Below are 13,867 nucleotides of genomic sequence, written 5' to 3' on the forward strand. Positions count from 1 at the left end.
CAATGTGAAGCAATGTACTTGCATGTTCTGGATCAGTTCCAGTCCAGTGCTAAACAATGTCGTAAAGTGTAAAGAAAACAAAATACTGTGGGTATGAAAGATCTGAAATAAAACCAGACTGTGCTGGAGAAACTTCTCCTCATCTGAAGAAAGCACATGCAATGTGCTTCAGACTGATCTCAAAACTCTGAGACATTGTTCTGGGCTCTGCCTTTTGCAACTGGATCCTCAGCTTCCTCTCCCACAGACCACAATCAGTGAAGATAGACAACTGCACCTCATCCAAAATAACACTCTACACTGGAGTCCTCCAAGGATGTGTTCTCAGCCCCCTACTGTACCCACGATTGTGTTGCCAAATTCTAAATGAATGCCACCTACACGTTTACTGAAAACACCACTGCAGAGGGGAGGATCTCTAACAACGCCAAGTCAAAACACAGAAGGCAGATAGAGGGCTTGGTACTATGGTACATTAGAACAATGACTGTCTCAAATTCAGCAAAGCTAAAGAATTGATCATTGACTTCAGAAAGAAAGGAGAAGAACATACCCCCATCAACATCAACCAAACTGAGGGTGAGAGAGTGGAGTGTGTCATGTTCCTCAGAGTGACAATAACCAACAACCTGTCCTGGCCTTCCCACATAGATGTGGCCATCAAGAAGGCCCAGCAACACCTTTTCTTCTTCAGAGGCCAGCAAATTTGGCCTGTCCATAAGGACCCTCACCAACATCTCCAGATGCACCATTAAAAGCATACTGTCCAAGTGTGTAGCGGCCTGGTATGGCAACTGCTCTGCCCAGGACTATAAGAAACTACAGAGGTTTGTGTGCACAGACCAGACTATCACGGAAGCCAACCTTCCGTCCATGGACTCCACTTATACAGCTCGCTGCTGCAGAAAGGCTGCCAACATATCAAAGACCCATCGCACCCTGGTAATGATCTCCCACAGCTCCTTCCACTAGGCAGAAGGTGTGGAGACTGAACACACACACCAGCAGGTTCAGGATCAGCTGCTTCCTGGCCATTATTAAACTGGTGAATGGATTCTCTGGCCTCAGGTGTCTCTGTGTCGTAGCAGGTGCCAGTCGTGCCAGCTGTGTGCCCTAAGAGACATTTCTTTTTGGTTTCCCTTCCACTATATGCCCAGTGAAAGGTGGCTTCTGATACCAGGACATGACTGGGTACATGGCTCGGCTTAAAAATAGCACAGAAATTGTGAATGAATTTGACCCCTAGCCTTTTATGCTCTGATATTTCAAGTGTCCATCTAAATAGTGTGGAAATGGCTTCAGGGCTCTACCTCTACCATCACTTTAAGCAGTGAGTTCCACTCTCCAGACATTTTCTCCTCAAGTCTCCTCTTGCTCCTTACCTTCGAGCTCTGTCCCTGGTGATTGATGTCTTGACAAAGAGAAAATATTCTCCCTGCATATGACCTTCATAACAATCAGGTTCCCCTTTGGTTTTTTCTCCTTGAAGGAAAACAGCCCCAGCCTCTCCAGACTCCCTTCACAGCGGAATCACTCCAGCCCCGTGAACGGCCTGGGGAATTGCTTTTGCATTCTCTCTAAGACAATCACATCCTTCATCTCATGTGGTGACCAGAACTGCACACAATGTTCTAGTTGTAACCAAAATGACATTGTACACAGTTCCACCATCACCTCCATGCTCTTGTATTGAATGCCTTGACCAATAAAGACAAGTCTCCCATAACCCTTCTTATTTACCTGTCCTGCTGCCTTCAACAATTTTTTTTATTTGCTCATGGGAGATGGCGACACTGGCTGAGATAGTACTTGTTGCCCATTCCTAGTTGCACTTGAGAAGGTGGTGATGAGCTGCCATCTTGAACCACTTCAGTCCATGTGCTGTCGGTAGATCCACAATGCCCTTAGATAGGAATCCCAGAATTTTTACCCATTGACAGTGAAGGAACAGCGATACATTTCCAATTCAGGATGGTGAGTGGCTTGGAGGGGAACATTCAAGTGGTGGTGTTCCCATGTACCTGCTGTCCCTGTCCTTCCAGATGGAAGTGATTGTGGTTTGGAAGGTGCTGTCTCAGGAGCCTAGGTGAATCTTTGCAGTGTGTCTTGGAGATAGTACACACTGCTGGAACTGACTGTCCTTGGTGGAGTGACTGAATGTTTGTGGATGCAGTGATGATCAAGGGGGCTGTTTTGTCTTAGATGGTGTCAAGCTTCTTGAGAGTTGTTGGAGCGGCCCCCGTCCAAGGCAAATGGGAAGTATTCTATCACATGGCTGACTTGTACCTTGCAGATGGTGGACAGGCTTTTGGGAGTTGGGAGGTGAGTTACTTACTGCAGTATTCCAAGCCTCTGACCTGCTGTTGTAGCCACTGTGTTTATGTGGTGAGTCCTGCTCAGTTTCTGGTCAACAGTAACCCCCAGGATTTTGATAGTGCAGGATTTAGTGATGGTACTACCACAGAATGCCAAGATTAGATTTTCTCTTATTAAAAATGGTATTGCCTGGTATTTGTGTCACACAAATGTTCCTTGCTACTTGCCAATCCAAGCTTGGATATCATCCAGATCTTGTTGCATTTGAACATGGACTGCTTCAGTATCTGAGGAGTCATGAATGGTACTGAGCATGTGCAATAATCAGCAAACATCCCCACTTCTGATCTTATGACGGAGGGAAGGTTATTGAGAAAGCAACTGAAGGTATTTGGGCCAAGTACACTACCCTGAGGAATGCCTGACCCCCAAAAACCACAACCATCTTCCTTTATTCCAGTACAACTCCATCCAGTAGAGTTTTCCCCAATTCCCAATGATTCCAGTTTTGGTAGGGCTCTTTGATGTCACAATCAGTTGAATTCTGTCTTGATGTCAAGGGCTGTCACTCCCACCTCACCTCGAGAATTCAACTCTTTAGTCCATAATTGAACCAAGGCTGTAATCAGGTCAGGAGCTGAATGTCCCTGGAACCCAAACTGAGCATCACTGAGCAGGTTATTGCTGAGCAGGTGCTGCTCGATAGTGCTGTTGATGACACCTTCCATCACTTTACTGGTGGTCGAGAGTAGGCTGATGGGGGTGGTAGTTGGTGGATTGAATTTGTCTCACTTTTTCATGTACAGATCATACCTGGGCAGTTGCCCACATTGTTGTGTACATGTCAGTTTTGTAACTGTGCTGGAACAGCTTGCCTAAGGACCTGCAAGATTTTGGAGCACAGATCTTTAGTACCCTTGTTGATATGTTGTCAGGGCCTGGAGCCTTTGCAGTATCCATTGCCTCCAACTGTTTCTTGATATCACGAATGAATCAAATTGGCTGAAGACTGGTATCTGTAATGCTGGGGATCATGGGAGTAGGCTGGGATGAATCATCCATTCAACAATTCTGGCTGAAGATTGCAAAAGATAGCACTGAAGTATTCACAGCACTGATGTCCTGGGCTCCTCCATCATTGAGAGTGGGGATATTTGTGGAGCCTCCTCCTCCAGCGCATTGTTTAATTGTCCACCACCATTCAAAATTGAATGTTGCAGGACTGCAGAACTTGGATCTGATCACTTGACCATGGAATCGCGCAGCTCTGCCGATCATTTGCTGCTTATGCTGATTGGCGTACACGTCATCCTGTTTGGTAGCTTCACCAGGTTGATACCTCATTTTCAAGTATATCTGGTGCTGCTCCTGGCCTGCTCTCCTGCACTCTGCATTGCACCAGGGCTGATCCCCTGGCTGGATGGGAATGACTGAGTGGGGGATATGCCAGGCCATGAGGTTGCAGATTGTACTGGAGTATAATCTGCTGCTGCAGATGGCCCATAGTGCCTCATGGGTTCTCAGCCTTCAGTTGTTCGATCTCATTGAAGTCACTCCCATTTAGCACAGTGATAGTGCCATACAACACAATGGAGAGTATCCTCAATGAGAAGGTGGGACTTTGTCTCCACAAGGACTGTGCAGTGGTAACTCTTACTGATACTGTCATGGACAGATGTATCTGCAGCTTGCAGATTGCTGAGGATGAAGTTCAGTCTGTTTTTGATTCTTATTGGATTGCTCAACACTTGGTGCAGACCGACTCTGACAGCTTTGTCCGTTAGGACCTGACCAGCTCGGTCAGTAGTACTGTTGCTGAGCCACTCTTAGTGGTGGACATTGAAATCCCCTACCCAGAGCACATTTTGTGCTCCTGCCACGCTCCAAGTGTTGTTTGATAAAGAAGAGCATTGATTCATCAGCTGAGGGAGGATAGTACGTGGTAATCAGCAGAACGTTTCCTTGCTGACATTTAACCTGAAGTCATGAGACTACATCGGGTCTGGAGTCAATGTTCAGGGCTCCCAGGGCAACCCCCTCCTGACTGTAGACCATGGTGCCACCCACCTCTGTTAGGTCTGTCCTGCTGGTGGGACTGGACATATCCAGGGATGGTGATGCTGGTGTGTGGAACATTGTCTGGAAGCTATGATTCCATGAGTATGACTGTATTAGACTGATGCTTGCCTAGATTATGAGACAGCTCTCTCAGTTTTGGCACTAGCCCCCAGATGTTAGGAAGGAGGCCTTTGCAGGGTCAGCAGGGCTGTTTCTGTTGTTGTCATTTCTGGTGCCTAGGTACATGAGAGGAGGTCTCTCTGTCTTCATTTCTTTGATGGCACTTTGTAGCAAGATGAGAAAACTGGTGAAATCGATATTGATGCCATGTGGCTGGAGGATTCCAAGGTGTAAAGTGAGGCGTTCTTCCTCCAGGCGTCGGGTAGCTTGGATTTGGCAGTGGAGGAGGCCCAGGACTTGCAGGTCCTTGGTGGAGTGGGAGGAGGCATTGAAGTGGTCTCTGGATTAACAGTCTAGCGATAATACCATTATCGCCTGACAATTGGAACAGTTCAGATATTGAAGTCCTTTTAACAAGGACAGCCAGATAAATCTAGAATTTTTAATTTGCATGAGCAAACCTTTGCTTTCCTTTTTAATTCTGGAAACAATAACTCAGCAGGTCTGGCAGCATCTGTAGAGAGAGAAACAGAGTTAATAGTTTGAGTCCAGTGTGGGGTTTACCCATCCCATTATGTAAAGTTAACTTAAGGTGTGACTTGATCACTGATTTGGTTGTTTTTGGGGTCATGGCAAAGTTACCTACTAAAGAGGTTGATTAGCATGTACACTCACTCACTGAGCTGGAAGGTCTGTTTTCAGACATTTCATCACCATGACTAGGTTACATCATCAGCGAGAGTCTCTGGTGAAGCATTGGTGATATGTCCTGCCCCGCAGCGTCAGAGACCCGGGTTCAATTCCCGCCTCAGGCGACTGACTGTGTGGTGTTTGCACATTCTCCCTGTGTCTGTGTGGGTTTCCTCCGGGTGCTCCGGTTTCTTCCCACAGTCCAAAAATGTGCAGGTCAGGTGAATTGGCCATGCTAAATTGTCCGTAGTGTTAGGTAAGGGGTAGATGTAGCGGTAGGGGTCTGGGTGGGTTGCGCTTCGACAGGTCGGTGTGGACTTGTTGGGCTGAAGGGCCTGTTTCCACACTGTAAGTAAGTACAAGATGTTAATGGACAGTCATTAAAGTTTGTTCACTGGCTTGTTAATGCTACAATTTACCTCATTCATATTCATACTTGTACCTTACCAATCTCCCCAGACGATTCACCTCATTAATATTCAGACTCGTACCTTACCAATCTCACCAAACAAGCTCAATGCGTGGAAATATCAATATGGAAACCCAGTGACTGATGGATTCAGATCACCTCTTGCTTTGAACAACCTCCATGTTGGACACCGGGCACCTACATCTCAGGGCAGCTCCATTGGCACCAGCCAAACATTTCTGGTGCACATCAATATTTTCACACAACACATGCCAGCCTCAGTGAATCCTCATGGACCGTCTATCCTTGTACAAGATGTTTCTGTTCTTCAATGGTGTACCTCAGATTTTCCTCAGTAACTCCCATTGTAACACTGCAGCAAGGAAGTGTGTGCTCAGGGGCATACCTAGCTCACAGACTTCACCAGGCTGTATCTCCAGCCTCCTCACTCACTGTCATATGGTCACTCACTCCAAGTCCATCTGGATGCTCACAGCAGCCCTGCCTTCTCTTGCCTTTTGCACTTTGACCTCTCAGTCAGAGACACCAGGCTTATGACACATCAGTCCTCAGTCAAGTCAAGAGGCATAACTTCACTCTGGGGTTCCCACTGCAGTCAGTCAGGGGCAGCCTCAGGTACCAGGCCCAACCCTGCTTGGCTCCGGTTCCTTCTCTCATAAAGAAAGGGTGAAGAGTCCATGTTGGTCATATCCAGGGAAAAGGTCAGGAACTGTGCAGGGGAACTCCGAATTTATCCTGGTACACAATGGCCTTTTAAAGATGGTGCAATGGATACCGGTGAAAGCCGAGCATCTGCTGAGTGATGGGTTGTCCTGGGAATGGGTATTTGGGACGATGAAGGCGGAAATCAGAAATGAGAGACATCGGAGGGGCATGAAATAGGACTTGAACTCAGGACCTTCTGATTCCGACATTCTCTACAAGTTTGCAATATTGTGTGGAGACTCACAAGTTACTGTCTGCTTGCAAGTCCCACCAAGGACAGCTGGAATTTTGAGGATATCTTTGACTATTAAAATAACTTCCCGTGAATTGGAAGACCAACATTGTGAGGGAGTGAAACCCAGCAGAGCTTGGAAATGTGAAGGAGTCAGATGAGGATAATTGAATCATTGAATGTTCAAACACAGAAAGAGCCCACTCAGCCCATTGTGCCTGTGCTATCTCTTTGAAGGGACTATCCAATTGGTGCCAGCCCCATCCCTGTTTTCCTCCCTTTACATTATTCGTCAAATTGTTTTTGAATTAGCTCCCATCATTCCAGAACACAGCCACTCACAACAACAGTCAATAGCTCCCTCTTGTGGGCCCTGGTTCTTCAGTCAATCATTGTAAATTGTTTACCTCTGGTTACTGACAACACTGCAAATACTTCCTTCGCTTTCGTATTCTGTTCCTCTATTAGTTAAGCTGAGGTTCTCTGATATTTTCTGGACAGTTTTCTGTGTAACAACCTTCAGTGATTCACGTCCACACACATCTCCAGCGTGTACTGTTCCTACACCCCCTTCAAATTGATACCAATTAGTTTCTATCACTTGTCTCATTCTTCCAACCAACAGTATGACAGAGTCACAAAAGCGATGTGACTGTAGAAGGGGGTCATTTGGTCCATCATGTGTGTACCAGCCCTCCAAATGAGAATTATAACTGAGTGCCATTCACCTACATTTCCCCCATTTCTTTGCACTTTGTTGCTATTTGAAGAAGCGTTCGCTGTTCTCTTGAATGCCTCAAGATGGCGCCAAGGCAATGTACCTCTGCAGGCTCTCTGCAGCAGACCTGATTCTTACATATCTGACAATCGTTCCACACTTGTAAACCTCAAATCGAATTCTGTCTCTTTGTGCACCTCCTCTGCAGCCATAACACTGTATTCCTCAATCTATTCTATTACCCTTATGCACTTTGTGTCGCGTAACTTGCTTGAACTGCGTGCAAACCAAAAAACTTTTCACTCCACCTTGGTGCATGTGACAATAACAAACCAACTGAACCTGCCTTCAGCACATTTCTGGACAGTACATTCCAGACCTCAACCACTCGCTGGATGGAAAAAGCCTTTTCGCACATCATGTTTGCTACTTTTGCAAATCATTTTAAATCCGTGCTCTCTCCTTCTCAAGCAGGAACGTTCCCTCCCTATTCACATTGTTCAGTTTCATCAATGACTTTGAAAACTCTCTCAGATTTCCTCTCCAAGGAGGAAAGCTGCAAACCCCAATCGATCCTCGTGATTGAAGTCCTCCATCCCTGTAACCATTCCAACAGATCTCTTCTGACTATCTCCAATATATTCAGCTTCTTTCAATAATGCAGCAACCAGAACTGTCTAATAATTTGCCTTGTAAAATTGCAGTATTGCCCCCCATGCTCTTGTACTCTATGCTCCTATCAATCAACATCAGGATACTGGATGCTTTATTAATCGGTCTCTCCATTTGACCTGCCACCTTCAATGATGAATGTATATTTACACCACAGTCTGCTCCTGGTTAAATTTAAAATTAAGTTTTAAACTGGGCAGGTTAACTCTGATTGGTCAGGGTCTTGACCAGAGAAATTAGCAAATGAATGGCTGTCATCAATTTTGTTGCGATTTCGACGGCACAGTGTATACATTCCCTTCCTGTCTGGAAACAACAGGTTCCTGTGTATTAATGTAAGGAGCTCCCAGCTGTGCCATACTGCAAGCACAAGTGACAATCCTAAATTGTTTGTCGGGCATAATTCCTCCCACGTTCAGGTTTATGCAGTAAATGTTTGATTGCAGAATCATATCTAACGTTGGACACTGTGTTGTGAGTTTTGGAAGCACGAGCAATGTTGAGTACAGTTAATATCTTGTCTGTTGTAGATAACCATAGGATATGCTGTTTGATATAATCCACCAGTTTACGGCCTACATCCCTGGCATTACACCAACACTGAAACTCTTAGACCACATTATTCATTACTGTGATGGGAAGAATGACTTTTTGGTTTCACAGCAGCATCCACTTCGTAGGAAACATTACCCGTGTTAGAGTTGCATCACAGCAACGTGAAAAAGATCACATCAACAATTGCACAAACTTTTCGGGGGAATCTGAGGAAGACTGAGAACTTTTCAGGACCAAAAGTCACTGTCTTATGATCCCCCCCCCCTCCCCACAACCTCCCCTCCCCCCTCCCCATGCTATGTGCTTTCAACTCTCCACGTTTCCAGCCAGCAGATGGAGTGAAGTGGCCAGATGCCTCTTATCCCTTCTCCCCAATGGGATTCCAGAGTAAAATGAAGTAATGGAATGTAGACGGACTGGACGCCCAACAGCTGGACTGCTAGTTCCGAAACTCAATCCCTCTACCAGTAAAGTCTAACATATCATATGCCTTCTTAACAAATGATCTGATCTGATTTATAGGGAAAGTATTGAAAGACAATATAAAATCTGAGACACAATTCTGAGAGCAGAGGACCTGAATGTTGCAGGATGGGAAGAGAGAGCAGTTATGAAAGTATACTGTATTCATGGCTTATTTAATAGAGGTGTTGAGTACAAGATTATGAAGGGGATATTAAACTTGTGGCAGACCTCAGCTGGAGTATTGTTTACAGGTGATGGCACCACATTAGAGAAAGGACAGAGAATTGGACAGAGTGCAGAAAGCTATTTACAAGAATGGCTCCTGAAATGAGACAGTTTGGTTCTGAGGATAGATTGAAGAGATTGGGACTGTCTTCCCTGGAGAGGAGATGGCTGAGAGGAGATCTGATGGGGATTTTCAAAATCATCAGTGGGACGAGAACAAAGGAGACAGAGAGAAACTGTTCCCTCACATAAAACTGCAGAGGCTGTAAATCAGAATCAAAAACAGACATTGCTGGAAATACTCAGCAGGTCTGGCAGCATCTGTGAAGAGAGAAATCAGAGTTCATGCTTCGGGTCTGATGACCGTTCCTCAGAACAGAAAAGGAATGTGGAAGTTTAATGTGAAACTGCTGTTTCCAGAAAACACTGAAAAGATTCTGATTTACAGCCCCTGCAGTTCTTTCAGTTTTTGGTTCGAATGCTGCTTTGATTGTGGTGAGTTTGAGCGACCTGTTAACACTGTAGTTTCCTAGTTCAGATGCTGTTCATCAACATTTTCCTCATGATTAGTACGACAGACTGTTGGAATCAGATGGATGCTGAAGGAAGTCTGAGGGCTGACCCTCCCTGGAAGGTACTCACCTTGGAAATCATGTTCCTGCTGTTTGTGTATCCAATAATTTATTTGGGGTTTTACAGCGTTTAACCATCTGGATTGGGAGACTGGGTTGCACATACTTTATGATTGGTTGTGACTTCAAGCTCATGTCCATGCAGATCAAAATGAAATCTGTCTCAGTGTGACTGAACATGCTTCCCTCTGTGTTTGTGAATAATGGGGGTTCCATTCAGTTATCAGAGTGTCTCTGTGCCTCAATGTTTGTAAATAGTGTCTTGCATGAGGAAGAAATGCCTTTGGTTTTTATTTATAACTGCAGGGAATGTCAAATTCCAAATTTTGTGTGTTCTTCTTTTGGGAAGACTGTACAGAATTGCTTTAACACCTGTTAAAATAGTTAGTTAGTTCCAGCGAGTCCCATTTCCAATTTTACCGTTTATTTCCAGTTGAAAAAAAAAGCGGTGCACTATTACCACCTTCTGGCGGTATTCGGTACTGCGGGCATCAGGCGTCGCTGAGATTTCTGAAAGGCGATGCCATACGTGGTGCAGGGGCGCCACCTGCCGGCGGAAAACGTACTGCGGCGAAGTCTCGCTGAGGGGGAATCACAGCTCATGGATGGCGCTGCTCCAAAACTAAAATACTGCAGAAGCTGGGCATCCAACATCAAATCAGAAAAATGCTGCAAGTTCTCAGCAGGTCAGGCAGCATCCGTGAGGCAAAAAAAACCCCAAGGGTCTCTGGTCAATGATTCACTGTCAGAACTAGACGGCTGTTAGAGATGTAACAGATTTTGCAGAGGGAGAATCTGACTGACTGGGAGAGAGGGAGAAGATGACACTGGAAGATCTGGGATAGGGTAGAAGGGATGAAATAATAAAAAGTTGATTATGGAGGACAAAATAAAACCGTAATGGGACACGCAAAGATCCAAACGATGCCTCTAAAAGATGTGTAAATGTGAAGCACAGAATCATGACTTGCAAAAAAAAATCTGGATTTATGATCTAAAATTGTTGAACTTGGTGTCCAGTCTGGAGGATTGTAAACAGCCTCATCAAACAGAAGAGCTGTCCCTCAGGATTTTATTGAAATTCATTACAAGATGATAGGGAGCCAAAATCAGGAAATGTGAAATAAATCCTGGGGATACTGGAAATCTAAAATACAACAAGAAGTGCTGGAAAAAACAAAACGTTGATGTGAATTTGAACTGCAGTGTCTCCACTGTTAGAAAAAGGTGAAATTACAACGTGACAACTTTACATGCGATATTCCTGTTCGAAATGTTGACGAGAAACTTCTAATGCTAAAAATTGAACGAAAACAGGGTTTGGAAATTTCAAACGCAGCCGATTGTTTGTTTCAGCACCGTGGAGAGCGCTCAGCGATCAAATTTGCTGACTGTTCAGATTAAACTTTTGCCAATGCTGTCTGTTTTCTGAAATGATCACACACAAATCCACACACACACACACTCTGATTTGTAAAAATAACCAGGTTTCCTAACAAGTTACTAATTCATTCAAACTATGACAGACAGTGGGTTCAGAGGAAGGACAATCACCACAGCAGGGAAATATTGTAACGTGGAATTGGATTTGTCACAGATAGTTCCATCTCTGGATTTAGCATAAACATACTGCGGTCACTGTGAAAGGCTGTGGGTCAAGTGCTGGAAATGGGATTATAGTAGATGAGTGTTTGATTGCCATTACAGCCCATGAATGGCCATCAGGTCAAAAGTCCATTGAGCTGAAACATTTGGTTTTTTTTCTGTCTCTCCACAGATGCTTCAGGACCTGCTGATTTATGGCATTTTCTCCCAGACTGGGCCACACTGCTCACAGTAACCCACAGGGAGAGCTCTTCAACTGAGAGATCAAAAGTTTCTTCCTGAACAAATGTGTTTAATCCAGGAACAAAAGTGAATTTTTCATCATCTCAGTGTGGAACCAAATTGCTGGATTATAGAGTCAAACTTTCCCTGGAGTGCTTACTGACCAAGCCTCATGTGTGGCCAATGGACATTGTGTGGGGGCGTTGGCTTTGAAATATCGGAAATACTAAATCTGGAAATCTGCAGAAACAAACTGAATTCAAAAATGTATCTGAGATCTTCTGAGGTTCTTTATCAGGTTGTTCCAGTTATATTCTCTGTTAAGTTAGCCCCTCTCACAGACCTTAACCCCTCCTCTCACACTCACTCTCCTTCCAACCCTGTCATTCTCCCTCTCCTCTCTCTCCAGTTCCCCCCCCATCTACTCCCTTCCCCTTGCCCATCCTCTCATTCTCCTCTGAGTACCTGCTGTGACTCAGTTACTAACACTCTCTCACCTTCCCTCTCCTTACCCCCAGCCCTTTCCCACTGTTGTAGAAAGTAGTCAGTCTCTGAAAGAGTTAACTGACAGCATGAAATAAGCTCCACCCATTAGTACATGACAAACAATACCTGAATGGAGTTAACGTCTGTTCAGTTTGAGTCATTTTAACTGTGAACTCCATGTAGCTCAACAGTCATGTGTATTTACTTTTAACTCAATCCCGTGATCTCTCAAAAGCCCACCCTTTGATTCAGATGGAATGGAAATAGTTAAGTATCAGGTGATAAACCGATTCTGTTCAACAGGATCGAGTCTCTTCTGCCGAAGATTTGCTGTGGCTGTCCTTCCCCACATGACTTCAGTAACTGAGACTGACACCTACAGGAAGGATTGGGGACAGTGAGTCGACACAGGCTCTCTCAGATGACACCAGTCGAAGGGACCACAACACATGGCACCCTCTGTTCTTTCATCCAGTGCCCTTAACTCCCAGAGCCTCACTTTCTGTCACCTTCTGCTGCACTCCCCATTCCAATCCTGTACCCCCCACTCCATCCTTCATTCTCCTGCTCTGTCCCCTCCTTTACTCTCCATTCCCTGCTCTCCTTACTCATGTCTCCCCTTCCTATTATTCCTCTCCTTTCCCCTCCCCTCCTCACAGTCTCCCTCACACCAGCAGCACTTGCTGATGCCAATTCCATTTCCAGTACCTTCTCCACACGCACACCATGCCCCTCGCCCCACCTTCCCTCTGACTCCTACATCACCTTGTTTATCCTGGTCCAGCTCCCCTCATAGTAACCAGGCTGGGGACGGTGATGTGCTCATATGACAGTGAAACAACTGCCCAGAGTACAAAAGTTATTGTGTTTCTTTACTATCAACTGACTCGGTCTCTGACCATGTGTGAGGACATGTTTGTTCACAAAGATATGATTGATGAGCTACACTTTCAGAGATGGAACCTACGATTCTTCCCTTGTATTTTGGAAGACTCTATCAGAAACGGCGTAATCCAATGACTGAACTAATGTTGATGATAATTCCTGGGATGCGCATGTTACTGACAAATCCAGAATTTCTTCCCCATTCCAAAATTCCCTGAGATGGTGATGATCCTTCCTCCTGACCCACTGCTTGAGGTAGTTTGAATGAACTGAGTGATTTGTTAGGAAATGTTAGTTAAGATTTAACTACTCTGATCCATTTCAGAAAATAGAAGAGTTTTAGCTAAGTTTAATCCAAACAGTCAGCACATTTGTTGGTTAAGTAATCTCCTTGGTGCTAATACTAATAATTTGTTGTGTTAAAAGTCTTCAAAACTTGCTCCCCCTCAATGTTTGCCATTAAAATTTCCATGTCAACATTTACAATAAAAATGTCCTGTGTAAATTTGTCACGCTGTAATTACAACTTTCTACCACTGGAGGATTTATTATGACAGGTTTCAACTGAGTTCCATCTTCTGTTTGTCCTGACCCTGTAATGGCTGCACAACATGCCCGTTACTTCACTTCAGCTTTAACATGACAACAAATATGATATGACAGTAATTAGTTGATCGATCCCATCTACTTGAAACAAGCTGTGAAAGGGTTAAAAAGAAAGCTAACTGACAGAGCAATAGTTTCTGGCAGGCTGCTTACTGTGGATAAATTCTCAATGATACAAAACTGCAAATTTAACAAAATTGATGGTGATATGTGGGAGGACCATATTATTTGGTCTCAGAGTAAAC

This window comes from Chiloscyllium punctatum, chromosome 6, assembly GCF_047496795.1.
Source record: "Chiloscyllium punctatum isolate Juve2018m chromosome 6, sChiPun1.3, whole genome shotgun sequence".
In the NCBI taxonomy this organism is placed as follows: domain Eukaryota; kingdom Metazoa; phylum Chordata; class Chondrichthyes; order Orectolobiformes; family Hemiscylliidae; genus Chiloscyllium; species Chiloscyllium punctatum.